The sequence below is a fragment of the Gracilinanus agilis genome, chromosome 4 (genome assembly GCF_016433145.1).
Source record: "Gracilinanus agilis isolate LMUSP501 chromosome 4, AgileGrace, whole genome shotgun sequence".
Classification (NCBI taxonomy): domain Eukaryota; kingdom Metazoa; phylum Chordata; class Mammalia; order Didelphimorphia; family Didelphidae; genus Gracilinanus; species Gracilinanus agilis.
Window position 1 is genome coordinate 294,704,732 of NC_058133.1, and position 17,941 is coordinate 294,722,672.

Here is a 17,941-nt window from a genome sequence, read left to right on the forward strand (position 1 = left end):
ACACTCCAAAGCTAGTCAGCAAAAGGCAAACAAACAGGCTTCCCTGAGAACAACAGGTGTGGCTACTAGGTAAAAGGCATCAACCCAGAAAACAATTTCCATTTACTGTCAAGGAGCAAAGCTATCATACTAAGAAATCATACTAGGGGTAGAAAGATAGAATTCAAAGGCATAAAAATGTTTCACCAGTGGCCCAGAACTACCATCCAAGTCTACATTTATAAATCTTTTTTTACATGTATCGTTAATAGCATGGATTTTATTGGATTGTACTGAGCAGTATTGTATTCTTTCTTTGTATTCGAAAATAGCCATATAAGGTTCATAGATTTTAAACTGGAAACTGTAGAAGCAATCAAGTCTAACCCCCTCATTTTGCAGACCAGGAAACTAAAGCCCAGAGAATTAAATGATTTGCACCATGTGACAGAGGGAATGTCACAGCTGGTTGTCTTACCTCAAAACCAACACTTGTTTCCTCTATACCCAGCTGCCATAGAAAGTATGTTTTTTTAATCTTTAAATTATTCATCTAGATCCAAAGCATATTTGCTATATACACCTCCTCCAGCTTTATTCTATGACTCAAATCAAAACAGTTCAATTATTTATTGCTATGTCTTTTATTCCAGTTCCTATAACAGCCTTCAAAAGACATTCAGTTTTCTTGGTGCTGGCAGCACAAACTCCAATTATCAAAGAAATGAATTCTTTTCTTCTGGCTAAGTATAACTAGGTGGAATTTCAGGCCACTGGCAGCCCAAGGTAAATGATAGGTATCCTACCAAAGAGGAGACACTCCCATCTACTTCTGAAAACAGAAAGAAGCTACATTACAGATTTTTATCAGATACATACAGCCACTTTCCTCCCATTCTAAAAGATTTTATGATGCTGAACTACTCAAGAGAAATGCAGTGTTCCTAAAATATGAGTCTCCATAATATTTTAAACACCTACAAGTGAAAAATATTGTTTGACAATAATTATGTACAATAATTTAATTCATTACTTCAAATAAAATTAATCTTCCATTAAAGATTTAATAGTTTAGTCACTTGAAGGTTAAAAAGAAACGAGGTCTATGGAATGCAACAAGATGGCCTAACAATAAAATCTATTCTTTCTCTAGGTTGGACTTTGGCATTGGCAGGTTCTCCCTTGGCACTGGTAAGTTCTTCTAACATTTGATGCTGCAAGGAAATAGTTTATGACCTATATTGAGAAAGGTATTTGTTTAATTGAATATTTCAGGAGTCAGATTTAAGTTCCTTCAATACAAAATTTCTACATGATTAAGGATTATGAGTCAATGTGATACAGTTAAAAGGGTGGACTTGGAGTCAGAGGTCCTGAGTTCTAATTTTATTTGAGCCATTTACTATCTGTGTCACACTGAACTATTCACTGCCTCTCTGAGTCTTACAATTTCCTCACCTTTAAAATGGGAGCAACCACTTTGCAGGTTGTTGTAACTAATTAGATAAATTACGCAAAGTGCTTTGAAAATCTTAAAGTTCTATAGAATATAAACTATGATTGTCATTGTTATAATTACTTTTAAAATAAGGGAAGTTGCCCTAAAGGATCTCTAAAGTCCCTCTCAGTTCTAAATCACTTATCATTTAGGGCAAGGGTTATTAAACTGAAGTTGATAGTAAATTTCAGGGTTTGAGAATTTGGATGGAAAAAAATATATCTATTTCAGTATAATCATTTTCCCTTGTATTTGTATTTCATTTTGTGCATTTATAAATTTATTCTGATAAGGGGTCAATGGGTTTTGCCCAATTGCCAAGGGATCCATGACACAGAAAGGCTGATAACACCCACATTTCAGCAAAACAGACTAGAATGGTTTCTTTATAACAGTTTCATCTTATGCATGCCCTTTGTTGGTGGCAACTGTGTATGGAAGCCTTTTTTTTTAAAGGAACTGCCATTTCTCTTGGTACTCTCATTTAAGAGCTTTAAGTGTATGAAAGAAACTAGTAAGTTTGTTTTGCTTCTACATACTATTGTTGTTCAGGCATTTTCAGTCATGTTTGACTCTCTTCATGACCTACCCCCATGGGGTTTTCTTGGCAAGATACTGAAATGTTTTTCCATTTCCTTCTCTAGTTCATTTTACAGATGAGGAAACTGAGGCAGACAGTGTTAAGTAACTTGCCCAGGGTCGCTAGTAAGTGTTTGAAGCCAGATTTAAATTCAGGAAGATGAGTCTTCTTGACTCCAGGCTTGGTACTCTATCCAGTGCATTGTCTAGCTGATTTGATGCTACAGGTTCATAACTTGTAGCTTAGCAAAATAATTCATATAGTCCCTTAAATTAAGAAAGACTAAAAAGCAAAAGACAGCTATATGTTTGGAAACACATTTTCTCTTCATAAAATGTTTCATACCTTTAAACAATACCAGAATCAAAATTCTGCACTTTAGCAATCATCTACTCCAACCTCCTCATATTATAGATGAGGAAACTGGGATACAGAAAAATGAAGTGCTTTGCTCAGGGATACACAGTAATCATATATTTCCTGATTCCTTTGGATGTTCATCCCATTTGCTGTGTGAGATATAGGTAGGGCTCTTTTATGGACTGTGATGGGACTGGGGATCATGATTAAAATGAGCAAAAGGCCCATGGGGCTTACTGGAACCTGTTGGTGGTCTACTACCTGAAGCAACTGTCCATACAAACCAAAAACTGTATTTTAATGGCAACTTTGTTTTAAAGGTAAACTAGTTAGGAAATCAACTCAGGCTGAATAGTTGATTAGGTCCTTAGAGATCCCCACCCTTGTATCCCTGGTGCTGACTCATTATTTGACTAGTCTAGCTTTATTGCAGGAATGGAAATTTGCTGAAAATGAATCATATCTATGATTTCCATTCACTTGAAAAGGTGGGGCCTCTCGAATAGGAAAAATAATGTTAAACAGAAAGCAGAACACATTTCTTTTAAGAGAAGCTAGTGAGGATACAATCTCACTCAACTTAATGAATTAAGCATATTTAAAGTATGGCTATGAACACAAGTGTAATTGGTTATAGGTCCTATGGGAAATTCACAGTATCAGCCTAAACTTCTTCAGAAAAGTTCTTATAATCAAAATGAATTGAGCCCTAAGTGTAAAGAATAAACACAAATGTGACACTTAGTCATTCTGCAACCTAGGGAACATAGCAAGGCTCTAGATGAAGTGAAGGATTCAAGTTCTTAACCCAGTTCTTTAGTGTTGATTTATTTTAACTGTTCTGTGCCTGGTATTAGCCTTAAACAGATCCAAAATAAAAGAATAATTAAATAATTGGAGAGACATTCATTGTTCATGTTTGGACTATGCAAACATAATAAAAATAATACAATACTTTGATTTACAGTAGAATACATTTGCTCTCCTTTCTTTGACCCTACTCTCCCTTCTCCTTTTTCTCCTACCTGGGAAGAATTGAGATGGCACAGGATGGGATAGTACTGAATATACTGGCATCAGTATAGAGAGATCCTAATGAAGAGATTCCCTTCAGTGCAAATTGAAATCTCCTCTGCAGCCTAAATATTCCCAAGTCTGAGTCTGGCTGTATTTTGCTGCCTTTTCTGGAAACAGTGATGGTAAGAAATTAAAGTACCTATTCTTTTAGTTAGATTCTTTACCCAGGAGGATAATAATAATAATTTATATATTGCTTATCATGTGCCAGGCACCGTGCTAAGCACTTTACAATTATTTTCTCATTTGATCCTCACAACAATCCTGGGAGGTAGGTACAAGTTTTACAGATGAGAAAACTGAGGCAAACAGATTTTTAAGTGACTTTTCTAAGGTCACAAAGGTATTAAATATCTTAGGTTGAATTTGAACTCAAGACTTCCTGACTCTAGAACCAGTGCTCTATCCACTGTGTCACCTATCTGCCCCATGAAATCATATGTTTCATGGACTGTGCAATTCTATATAAAATAAAAGTTGGATGATGTTTTCAATGATAAGGCATTGCAAACGCTTAATTAACAAGTGCAGTTAGCTGTCATCTAGAAAGGGAATTGGTTGGGTTGAGGAACTAGTGTGAATATGAGAGCATAAGGCTTCTCAGTAAAGCTGAGAAGTCTCAAAAATCTCTATGGTATTTTTCTGCCATCGTCCAGGAAATGTTAGTAAGCCAGGAAAAGCAAGCATAACTACATCATTCCCTCCTTAAATATGCAGGTTTGGTAGTAGCTCAGAGCAGCTGTCCCCAAACATTATGCCCTAGTGTGCATGGTGATGGAAATCAATGTGAAAAAGTCAGCATCAGAGCATTTGCTGCCACTGAAGATTTGTGTTCAACTAGTCAATTTTTAAAGAAAGTGAGAATATTTTCATTATTCCTGAGGTTACTTTCATAGGTGGCACATTGGGAATAGACTAAGAACTTCACTTATAGAAGAAGATGAATATCTCACTTTTAAGGCATAACTCTATGGCACTTCCCCAATGATCAACTGCTAAGTGCCTTTATACACTAAATTGCCTTGAATCTCTTTTTATACATATATATGTTATATGTATCATCTCTCTCAATTCTAGTAAGCTTGTTAAAAGCATGTTTTATTTCCATAATACCTAAGAGTATAGGAGGTAACAAAAATCACTGCAGTTTTAATCCTGAAGCTTTGATAGTTTTAAAATGCACTAAAACTTTTGGGACAATCTGCATATTAGGGAGAAGGAAGTTCAAAACAAGAAACTTCCTACCAATGCAAGTTAGCATATCTGCAATTTATTGTTTCAGAGAGCTACCTAGAGCATTGAGAAGTTGTGATATATTTAGTTTTACATAGCCAACATGTGTCAAGGTGGGATTAAAAACAGACTTTTAGCACTTCAAAACCAGTTCTTTATCCAGTATAAGGTGCTGCCTCTTGGCATGCATTTGGCTTAATAAATGAGCATTGATTTATTGATCCCCACATTTTTTAGGGGAAAGAGTTCTCTTCCTCTTATGAACTCTGATAGTGCTTTGTTCCTTTTTTAAAGGCACTAAACTTAACCCTCTGCTCAAATTCTTACCTTCATTCATCTTTCTAAATTATAACAATTAAGTCAAAATCATGAAATACCACAACTGAGGTAGTTTTCATTCAGTTCTAATATGGTTCTGATGTATATACAGGGATGTCAAAATCACTCTACAATAATACTCCAGGTGCCCTCTGCTGGTAGTTTTCATCTCTTAGTAAATAATAATCTGTTCTAGAAAGAATCTTAGAGTATAGTCCAAAGTCATCATTTTGCAAATGGGGGAACTAATGACCAAAGAGGTGACAAAAGTTTCCCAAAGTCACACAGATAATAAACAATAGATAATAAATGATAGTCACAAATATGAATCCTAATCTCTGACTCAAAATCCAGCTCTCTTTTCATTGTACCAAGCTACCACTTAAATCATGTTTTATATCTTGCAAAATGCTTCATATACGTGATTTCACTTAATCTTCACAACAACTTTGTGACTCAGGGGTTATTATTATCCTCATTTTGAAGATAAGATTACTGAAGTTTATGTGAAGTATTTAACTGTTAAAATCCGGATTAGAACTAAAGTCTTCCCAGAACCTAGACCATTCTGTTATCCCATGATGCCTTCTCCTCCAGTAACAGAATTATTTCAGGTTCAATAAAATGCAAAAGAAGTTTTACCTTAGGGAAGCATATAGCCTCTGGTAATTTTCATTTTTTTAAACAACTTCTGCAATACCACTTACTTCTTCAACACCACAAAAACTATCTGCCCTAATGCCTATGACAAGAAGTACATTTTTGTTTAATTTTTTTGCCTCTATACCAGTGACGGGCAAACTTTTTAAAGAGGGGGCCAAAGGAAAGGAAATGCTCATCTGTCAGTCTGTTTCTAAGGCAACTCTTTCAAAGTTTCATTGTATTGTATCCTACTCATTGTATTTGTCAGATTAGGAATAATGTCGTACCACCAGATAGAACATTTCAGGGCCTCTGGCCCGCGGGTTGTAGTTTTCCCATCACTGCTCTATACAATTTCTATTGCACGTTTCTATTTATATAAGTGTTTGCCTGAGTGATTGGTAACATTCTTGTCAACTTCAGATTGAGCTCTCAAATGGCAGGACCATAAATATTTAATTTGTTTTCATGCAGCTCTTAAGCCACATGCAGTGGGTATGAGAATACTTAATTGATTCAACCAGAAAATGTCATTTATTCTTGCATAATGCTTTAAAGGGTTCTCTTCAGTGTAGGTATTCTCTCTACCAATAGAGATTGCAATCCACTCATACCTTCTTTACCTATATGACTGGTTCATATCTTAACATCTGTCCTTCTGAAGATTTATGGGACCTTTCCATCATAGTGCAGTTGAACAAACAACCCTGTTGTCTTTGCCACTAGAATACTGTTTCCTTGAGAATGAGGGCTTTCTTGATTTTCTATTTTTAGCCCCAGTGCTTCACACATAATCAGAGCTTAATAAATGTCTTTTCCTTTATGTATTCATTTATCTTTTGGCAAATGCTCCATAGAGAATCTACTCAATGTGCTGGACACCTTTGCTGACTCATTTAATATTTTATGGATACAAGTGCAACCATTAATACGTTCCATCTATTATCTCTCACTCTCACTAAAGAAAACCAGTAAAAATAAACAGCAGAACTACAGCACAGAAAACTTGTTGGTCTCAATCACTGACTAGAATAAGCATGCTATAGTGGGCAAAGAGTTGTCCTTGGGGTCAAGAAGACCTGAGTACAGGTTCAGCTTCTATCACATACCACCTGTGTGACCCTGAGGAAGTCATTTAGCTTCCCAGTTATCTACATAATTGTCTAAGACCTTTATAGTGCTGACCTACATTGGTGGAAAGGGTTTCCCCATCTGGGATTTCCCAATACCAATGAAACCCTAGATCTGATGTCCATCTCTGCTACAAATTAGGCATCATGCTAAGTGTACTAAGAATGCAAGAAAAGAAAAAAAAAGTAACAGTCCTTGCCCTCAAGTACTCAAACCTACAGTATAAAAGGGATGTTTAGTCATCGGTCTTTCAGCCTCACCCACAAATTGCTGTCACTAGAACACTCTTAGAACAGTGATGGGTAAACTTTTTAAAGAGGGAGCCAAAGGAAAGGAAATGCTCATCTGTCAGTCTGTTTCTAAGGCAACTCTTTCGAAGTTCATTGTATTGTTTCCTACTCATTGTATTTGTCAGATTAGGAATAATGTCACAGATCCAGATAGAACATTTCAGCGGGCCACATCTGGCCTGCAGGCTGTAATTTGCCCATCACTGTCGTAGAACATCAATAGATACACCATATAATTACTGTTTATTGTAGATTCAACTGTCCTCTTTAATAACCCATATCCTGATGACATTCAAAACTTGTATTTTTAATTTCCTGACCATTTTTTGTCTAGCACTTCAACAAATAGGACAAATACATTTCAGTGATGTCAATAATCTTTTTTTTAATTACAGTAATATATTTTCTAAAGTCTTTGGTATTAAAAGCTTTACGACAGGAAAGACTCATTACAGAAGCAGTTTGGCATAGCAAATAGAGTGATACACTTGGAGCCAGTAAGACTCAAACTGAAATCCCTCCTTGGGGCAAGTCAACTAACTTCTCTCAAACTCAGTTTCCTCATCTGTAAAATTTAGGTAATAATAGCACCCACTTCATATGGCAATTGTGAAAAGCGACTGGGGGAACATATGTAAAACACTTTCGAAACTTTAAGTGAAATGAAATGGAAAAGCATTTTAGCACTTACTATGTGCCAAGTGTTGTGGATACACACAGAAAAATAAGAAGTTTTGGTTTCAAAGAGCTCCCCCAAAAATGATGGGAGACAATCTATACAGGAGGACTTAGCTTCAGCACACATGAAAAGGTCAGATGGGACTTGCTATCCATTGAATCAAATAACAGAAGAGATGGCAGCATCTGGTAAAACACGGAGAGCAACATCAAGAAACTCTCTGATCAGTGACTGTGGTTGGGAAGAAAGGAGTGGGGTTCATAGGTTGAAGTGAGATGAAGTAGGCTTCTAGACTACCTGAGGGAGCTGTGGGAGGGGGTAGTCATCTAACTGTGAGTGATTATCCTGTACCTAGTAAGAATGAGGCAATGGAAATTTGGGCAGGAAGGTTCCTGGCTCCCTAGTGAGGCAGACATTCCTAGTGGGCCTTTGGGCTGCTGTTGGCTTCTGTGTAAATAATAAAAGCTGCTATGTTTCAATTTCTTTCAAAATAAATGGAAATGATATAGTTTGGGTGCATACAAAACAAGAGGAAATAAATACATGAGAAATTATCTAGTTAATGTGATCCAATAGGAAACTTTAGACTAAAATTTCAGTTTGGAAATTGAATTGCTAAACTTCTTATTGATACTAATAACTACTAACTAGATAATTGCCATACTCCACTTTATACCATCTCAATTTAGGCAGTTATAAAATATTTTTAAAATTCTGGAGCACATGCATTGATAAAATGTTCTTTTATTAATATCACTGTTCCAGAAAGGATTTTAATAATTATTCTTGTTTTCAACTGTTACCTTCTTTCTTAGTATGGATTCTAAAACAAAACAGCAGCAAGGGTTAGGCAATTGGGGTTAAGTGACTTGCCCAGGATCACACAACTAGAAAGTGTGTGAGGGTAGATTTAACCCAGACCCTCTTGACTCTAACCCTGGTGCTCTATCCACTGTGCTACCTGACTGCCTCCTAAAAACTATTCTTACAGTTTGGTGTTTAATTTTCTTTCACATCATGGTCATAACTACTAAAAATCACGTTAGAAAAAAACCCATCTTGTGCCATAGCTATACAACCCAATTACAAAAGTTCTCTCTTGTCTCAGCACACCAAAATGTTTCTCAGTGCCAACAACTTTAACTATAAACACAAAAATATTAGTGTCCCCTAGAGAAGGGAGGGGCAGAAAAGGGAAGGGAATAAGCATTTATATTGCACCTACTATGGTCTAAATGCTTTTTACAAATATTATTTTCATTTGAACCTTACAAAAACCTTGCAAAGTAAAAAAAATCTCTGTCTTATAATTGAGAAAAACTGAAGCAAATAGATATTAAATGACTTGTCAGGGCCAAAAGCCAGTAAGTATCAGAGATTGGTTTTGAACTCATATCTTCCAGATTCAGTCCAGCACTCTATCCACTTTCCCACCAGTTGTATTCTATAAAAGATAGTATATTCCATATTTTTGACATGCCTTTGATCACTTGTGGTCCAAAATTTGTCACACTGCACAACATTCTTTCAAATAAACTGATATTTTAGAAGGAAATCTACTTTATGCATTTGCCTTTCCTGAACCAATTTCCTCAGTACTCAATTACCTGAAACATTGCAGAATCCTAAATTATTTAATAGAATTATCCTAAATTCTTTTAACTTCAGGATGTATTTATAATTAATCATTGGCATTTAAGATAATGAAATATCTTATTTCCTTGACTGAAAAATCTAATCTTTTGAGAATCTGATGTGATAATTAAAGCTACAAGGGGCTTCAGTGGCATTGTAGTACCCCTGACTGTACAGATGAGGAAACTTACCCAAATTTACACAAGTAATTAGTAATGCTATGATCTGGTGTTAGAACTTGAACAGAGGATCTTCTGATTAGAATCAGTGCTCTTAGAGGCAAAATGATGTCTTATCTTTTTTGTTTTAATGCTACAAAGTTCAAAACCAAATTGTCTTCCTTAGAACAAAGATTGAAAGTCAAAAAATTATATACTGTATCCCGGAATTAGATTAGATAAATTAAATGTCAGGATTTCTGGTTTATCATTCATGTGAAAATAAGAGCTATAATTTTTTTAAACCCTTGTCTTCCATCTTGGAAACAATACTGTACATTGGTTCTAAGGTAGAAGAACAATAACAGCTAGGCAATAAGGGTTTGGTGATTCACCCAGGGTCACCCAGCTGGGGAGCTTCTGAGGCTATATTTGAACCCAGGACCTCCTGTCTCCAGGCCAAACGCTTTATCTACTTAGCCACCTAGCTGCCCCTGACTCTACTTTTTAAAATTTTATTCCACATGTTTACAAATTCAAACAAAATAAGCATTCCCATATGTAAAGAAAAAGAAGATATTGTACAAATGAAATCACTAATCCCCTACATGTTTAAGTTACTTTTAAACTTCATATCTACATAATGGATCCCCATCAATAACTGTCCCAATCCCTCTATACCAGTGATGGAGAACCTGTGGCATGGATGCCAAAGATGGCACGCAGAGTGATCTCTGTGGGCATTCAGTCACCCTCCCCTACCCCTAGAGTCTGTTACTAGAAAGGCAGAAGGACTCAGGCAGAGCTGCTCCCCTCCCTCTCTCCACCATGCCTTAGGACATTCCTCACTTCTCCCACCCCTCTACCTAGCAGCCCAATGGGAATGCTTTCTCTCTCCCCTGGATGGGGTAAGGTGTGGGCCCAGAGGCACAGCACTTCATCTCTAAAAGTTTCACCATCACTGCTTACACCCTTCCCCAAATTACAGAAGATATCATCAAGACAGCCAACATGTAAGTTTTAATTGTTTTAATAGCTGCCTTTGTGGAATTAACAATCACATTTTATTCTTCCAAGATTAATTCTGTGGCTGTGTATATTGTCCTCCTGGTCCTACTCATTTCACTGTTCATTAACTCATATAGTTCTTTCCAGCTTTTTAAAAAATCAGGTTGTTCATCATTTCTTATGGTGCAGTAGTATTCTATCACAATCACATACCCCAATTTGTTCAACCAAGTGATAGGCATCCCCTCAGTTTCCAATTCTTTGCCACCATAAAAGAAATGCTAAAAATATTTTGGAACATATGGGTTCTTTTCTTTTTTCCCTGATTTCCTTGGGAAACATACCCAGCAATGGTATTACTAGTTCTAAGGGTATACACAGTTTTATAACTCTAGGTGAAACTCTAAATTGCTCTCCAAAATAGTTGGATCAGTTCTGTTTTTAACACCACTCCAACATTTGTCACTTTGCCCTTTGGTCATTTTAGCCAGTCCAGTGGGTGTGAGATGATATCTCTAAGTTGTTTTGGTTTGCATTTTTAAGAGTTCTACTTTTAAGAGACAGTTTGAATGCAGTGTAGAAAAATGAGCACTAGATTGAGAATGAGAGGTCTCGAGTTCATATTCTAGCTGGAACTCACTTCCTCAGAGAACCTCTCCACCTCACAAATCTCTACTTTCCTTCAAAATATAATGCAGGTACTACTTTCTAAAGAGTGCTTTTTTTTAATTGTCCCCAGTTAGCTGGTGTTCTCTCCCCTTTTGAGAGTTGCTTTGTTACTTTGTAAACACTTATCTGAGTACCCACTGTTATCTCTGTTCCACCTTCCCACCACAAACTCCAATACACAAACAAAAAAGTCAGCTCCTTGAGAACTGTGTCTGTTTTTGTCTTTGTAACCCTAGCACTTATCCCCAAGTCCCAGACACATAGTAGACACTTACTAAACATTTGTTTAATTTAAAAGATTGGATTTTATTACGTTAAATTTCTTCCAGTGATAAATCTTATAATCCCTATATGTTTTTGTTCTGTCATTTCAATCATATCTTAATTCTACGTGTCATCATTTGGAATTTTCTTCATAAAAATACTGAAAATTGTCATTCCTTTCTCCAACTCATTTTACAGATGAGGAAAAGAGGTTTAGTGACTTGCCCATGGATTTGAACTCAGTTCTTCTGGACTCCAGGTTTGGTGCTTTATCCACTATGCCACCTAGTAGTCCCTAGGGAGGGTATGAGTTGCTCAGAGAAGACTAGTACCTCTGCTGTGAGGGCTTGCCTAGTCCTTCTCAGAGATGCTTTCTTCCTTTGGTGACCATCTGCCATCTACTTCTCACCTGTGGTTCTAAGAAGCTGCATGTGAAACAATTGTACCCCAGTAAATCATCTAGGTAGGCATATTGAACCAGAATGAGGGTTACTGGTGGGCTACAAGTCCATCTGTGAGTTAGGGGAGATGTGAATTAAATATAAATTATCCCCTTTATTCTGTTTGAAAACCTATTACTTAAAGTCTGTCCAACCAGAAACCCAGGAAGGAATTCGATGGCTTTAAAGAGAAGGGACTGAGGAAGGTCCCTTTTGGGCTTTTAAGCTCTCATTTCCCTTGGGCTGGAGACTCTTGCTGGTGCACCCAATCTTGGCTGGCCAATGGAGACAAGAGTGACAAACAGATTAATTAGGCAAGGTCAGGGAATCATGATTTTCTCTTTCTCCTTCTCTAACTTTTACTACTAAATAATTACAAATTAATATATAAACTCCAGAGAATTTTAATCATAACAGAGGGTGTCACCTCCAAGCAAGTGAAGACTTCCCCTGGCCAAAAGGATAGATGACTACATTTTGTTCCAATGGACATGAACGTAGCAGAAGCAGGCACTGTAGAGTACTTAGAGCTTCATCAGTTCTTAAAGATGTCACTGTCATCCATTGCATCCCAAGCCATTGCTAGTGATCCTTTCATCTTGCCACTGCACTTTGATAACTGTAGAAGAAAGACTGAAGCTGAACTTTGTGGAACTCTGCCTCATTTAAATCTAATTTTTGCACGAGTCAAATGACATCACCAAGTGATGTCATTTTGGTCCTCATCAAGTATAAGTAACAACCAACCAACCAATATGTTCCCTATGAATATGGAGTTAGGAGCCCTACGTTGCAAAATCAGCTGTATCATTAACTGTGGGTATCACCATGACTCTTAAGTCCTTCACAGATGCATTCTTCACCTCTTCCCCTCCCTCTCATATTTCAAAGATCCATCTTCTACCCCACCTTATAAAGATGATATTATACCTGGATAGCTCAAAAATACATCATATTTTTAAAATGAGAGTCCAGGGTTCACATTCCTATTTAGGCAGAATTTTTATGGGAAGGCAGCACAGTATCATAGAAACAATCCTGGTATTGTCATCAGGGGCCCTGGCTTCACATCCTGCTTTTGTCATTTACTACCTGGATGACTTTAGGGAAGTTATTTAAGCCTTTGGGGCCTCAAGTTTCTCATATGTTGACCTAGATGGCCTTTGAAATCTCTTTCCAAACCTAGAACTATGATCCTATAAAATAAGATATGAGGAAGAAACAATCTGAATTAGTGTGCTAAGTAAATATAAACAATATTCCATAGAACAAACCTAGAAGAAACTTTGCTTAATAGAGTGATGTTCTGACCTCTAAGCTATTTCAATAGTGGATATTTTTGGAGTTGCAAGGGTCAGATACCAGAGAGAATCTAGACACACCCATGTTTTTTTTTCTTTGTTATCTCTGTTCAAGAAACTAAGGATTTGTTTGGCATAACCTGATGCTGCTTTAGCTACAGACTGATACAGAGCTGGCGTAATGATTAATGACCTTCCTAGCCTCAAAAATGGATTACTCTAATGCTTCTATTCACAGCAGCAGAGAGCAGACACTAAGGCTGTCAAAAAAAGCACAAATTAAATATAGATGTTGGTATAGTAGCACTACTACAATAATGCAACTATTCCTACATGATGACACACTCACACCATGGAGTCTGTTTTGAGTTGTGTTTCCTAAGAATAGTGATGAGTTTGTTCTCACATACAAAGTTACAGCCCTAGTCAAGGGTAAAGGTATTTTCTGTGGCCTGAGAATCAGCAAAGACCTGATTTAAAGGTGACTATTCTTTAATCAGAGCAGGATGAATCTGATGTTTTGGCTCCTAGGCAGCACGGGGCAGTGGGGAAAGTGCTGGATTTAAAGTTAAAAGGTCTACATTCAAAGGTGGTTGATTGAATACCTTCCTGTGCACTTATGCCTACCACAACCATGGTGAGATCTACTACTATAGGTCTCTCCAGGCCTCAGTTTCTTCATGTCAAAAATGAGAAAGTTTAAATAAATAATCTCTCTAAGTTCTCTTCCAACTCTAAATGTATCTAAGATTTCCTTTGCAATAAATTATCTGGGAAAGAAGTAGACACTATGCCTCAATTATCATTTTAGAATCATCAAAATCAATATAAAGCAAATTTCATATAACAACAGAATTAAGTGATTTAGTAAAACTGTTGCTATATCTTATTATTTCTATCTCTAACCCCTTGATAATTACCTGCCTGCTAATTTTTAAATTAATGGATTATATTTATATAAGTTAACTCTTCACAGTCATATACACACATACACCTACCTACAGCAAAGGCATGCAGGTGTGCAAATGAGTGCAAACATACATTTTGTTCGCTGGAGTTCAAAACAATCATTACAGAATTGTGACCACAGAATGATTTTTTGTGCTTCTGAAACTCTTCTGTGCCCATACACCCTATCCCCATCCAAAAGCCTCCTGCCTCCCTTTCCCTTGTCTCCAAGCCCACCCATCCCCTAGTTCCCATCTCCAGTCCTATGTTCTCCATGAATTCCCCTTTACTAAATGATCTCTTCCTCTGGGGAACTCCTATAATATTGACTGTATGAACTACTCATGTGGCACTCAATTATAAATACTTTATATGACTATGTCACTATTTATATAGGGCTATCATATCTCTCCAATGACACTGTACACTCCTCTGGTATGTATAGTCAGAGGGTTATGCTTTTTTGTACTGCCAAAAGAGACTAACACCATGCTATATACATGGAAAGTATTCAATAAACCATGCTAATTGATGGATTGCTGGCAAGATATACCACATAGCAAATTCAGGCAGTCATTCATTTGTGAATGCTTCATTTGGAAACAAGCAGCTGGAAGGCAACAATTATGGGAAAAAATGGACTGTGCCAATGCCTTCTCCTTCAAGCCAACATGGGAGCCACTGGTGCTACCATTCATACATTTGAGCACCACCTTGTCTTGGAAAACTTCTCCCAAGTTACAAGTGTTGTTCAGTCACCAAAATACAGCCTCTATCTCACTACTCCATCCAGAGTTCAAGGCTACCAATATTACTACACCAGTGACATTATAGATTAACTAGGTTCTTAGGGCCCCACCTGACAACCAAAACACCTCTTAGAAATATATTTCAAGGTAGAAATGAATTTCAAGTTCCAAACAAATGACTCAGAAGTAAACTTTTGGAACACAGCCAAAGGAGGGGCCATCTCAGTGATTTATAGGTAGTTGTACTCTAAAGTTTAGTTCACCTACCTTTTGCCAGAATTATAGAAAAATCCAAAATGCTAAATATGGGAACTTCCCAAGAAAAACATGAGCGTATGAGCCATATGAATTTTATCTTTCACGTATAGCTGACAGAAAAAGGGTTGGAGTTGGTATCAGAAATCCCAAGTTTTAGTTCAGGCTAAAAATAATATAATAATCACAATGATCGTATGTCTTTTGATTTTCTTGAAAATTTCCCAGTTTTTCCACTGGTTTTGAGCTTAAATGCTATGCTGACATAAAGGTAGATAAGGTGGGATTTGGGAGTAAAATAGGGACTAGTTCCCAGCTGCTTGTAAAATCTTACTTGATATAAAGGTCTTTAGCAACAATGTCACTATATATATATTTCTAACCATTGGGCCAAAGGAACAAGCCCAAATGAGAAAGAATCAGAAATAAATTACCTCAAAAACTCAGCATACAATAAGCCCCAAAACATAAATTACCCAGGAAAGAATCTTCTATTTGACAAGAATTGCTGGACTAAATATCAGTCCATTTAGATATTAGGTTTAGACTAACAACTTACACTATATACTACAAAAAAAACTAAAAATTGATATAGGACCTAAATATAAAATATTATAGCAAAAAAAAAAATAAGAGAAGTAGATTGGTACATTTTTTATGACCTGGGGTAGGGGATGAGTTTTTTAAACTAAGGAATGTGGTAATTACAAAATATAAATTACTTGAAACTGAAAAGCTTTTGAAAAAATAAAACAAAATTAATGCAACCCAGGATAAAAAGGGAAGTGATTGGGAGAAAAATCTCTATGTCAAATATTGTTAGTATTTGATATATTAGCAGCAGCTAGGTGGTGAAGTAGATAGAGCACTGGGGGTGAAGTGAGGAAGACTTGAATTCAAATCTAACTTCAGACATACAAGCTATATGACCCTGGACAAGCTGCTTACCCTGTTTGCCTCAATTTCCTCAATTGTAAAATGGCAATAGCACCTACCTGAAAGTATTGTGAAAATCAAATGACATAATATTTGTAAAGTGCTTAGCATAAATACATGGTACATTTCAGACAGACCCTCAATAAATGTTTACTCCTTCTTCCCCTTCTCCAACTCAATTCTATCAAAGACTGGGAGGCAAAGTATACAAGTGACTACTGGAAATGGGGGAAGAAAAACATAGGTCCATCAATTGGAGAATGACTAAACAAATCTGATACATAACTGTAATTAAATATTACTGCTCTAATGAAGAAACAATTACTATAATGAATAAAGGAATACATGGAAAGATTTATATAGAAGTTCCCAAAATCTTAGTGCAGTTTTAATATACTGAAGCTTAAAATGAACTGATCAAAAGTAAGCAAGTAGAACCAGGAAAATAATGGCTAAAATAATGAAAATATGTGTAAAATAAATGTAAAATAATGTAAGAACAATAGTAAAATAGTGGGGGCAGCTGGCCAGGCCTAGAGACAGGAAGTCCTAGGTTCAAATCTGGCCTCAGACACTATGTGACCCTGAGCAAGTCACTTAACCCCCATTGCCTAGCTCTTACCACCCTTCTGCCTTACCACCTTTCTACCAAAACACGGTATTGATTCTAAGACAGAAGGAAAGGGTTAAAAGAATTTTTTTAATAATAGCAAAATAAAATGCTACAAATTATATTGAGCAAACTTGGTACTAACAAAGATATAAGCAACTGTTTCAAGAACATATTCATCTATTTACTTATAAACCTATAAGTCTACACCATGTGAAGTAAAGAAAATCATTAACAGACACTGATAAAGAGCTGTTCCTAAAAAAATCACTTTTTAAAAATTCTTTTATGAACAATGTTTCTTTTACTAGAATACTAATTCTTAATTTACAGAAGATAGTAATGAAATAAAAAAAATGAAATAAAAACATTGCCATCTTACTAAAAATTGCCATTTGTTGGAAAAGAGTGCTACAATGTCAATAAAATTTCTATCTGTTGCTTCTTTTAAGAAAAAGTCCTTTAATACGTTCATTTTTTTAAGAATGAATTAAAAAATATTAAACTCTTACTATGTGCAAAACACAGAGGATACAAATACAATAGCAAAGACAGTCATTGACCTCAACGAGCTCACATTCTAATAGACATGGATTCCAAAGTTAGTAAAATGTTAGTTAAAATTAAAGACAATATAAATTTGACTAGGGAATAATACTCAAAAAAGGCAGGAAAAAAAAAAAAGAAAATGTGGCCTAGCAGATAAAATTATTTCCCTCCCCAAAATCTATGACTCCAAGACACAGCATTATTAAAGTTTCTTTATTTTCTAAATTATAGAATGCCTTCTCAATAATTCAGAAGATAAAGACATCTCTCCATTAATATATATGAAAGGATACTTCAGAAGAGCAGAATTCAAAATGTCTGCTTTGCTACTTAATATCTTGACCAAATCGATTTACTTTTCTCAGACTGTTTTCCTGCTTATAAAGTAAGAATCTTAGATATCAGGATCCATACTCTATAACGCTTGAATAATTTGATAGTATTTGTTTTTTTGGGGGTGGGGGAAGAGGAGTCTGATCAATGATTTCCTATACAAAAAAATATACTTTCTTCAGAGGATTTAAGATTTCTTGTTTCTCATATTTACTGCTTAATAGCTAACAGAATATTTTCCCCAGCCTTAATCATATTTAAAAGAATACTAAGAAAAAGTAGTATTTGTAAATCAAAAG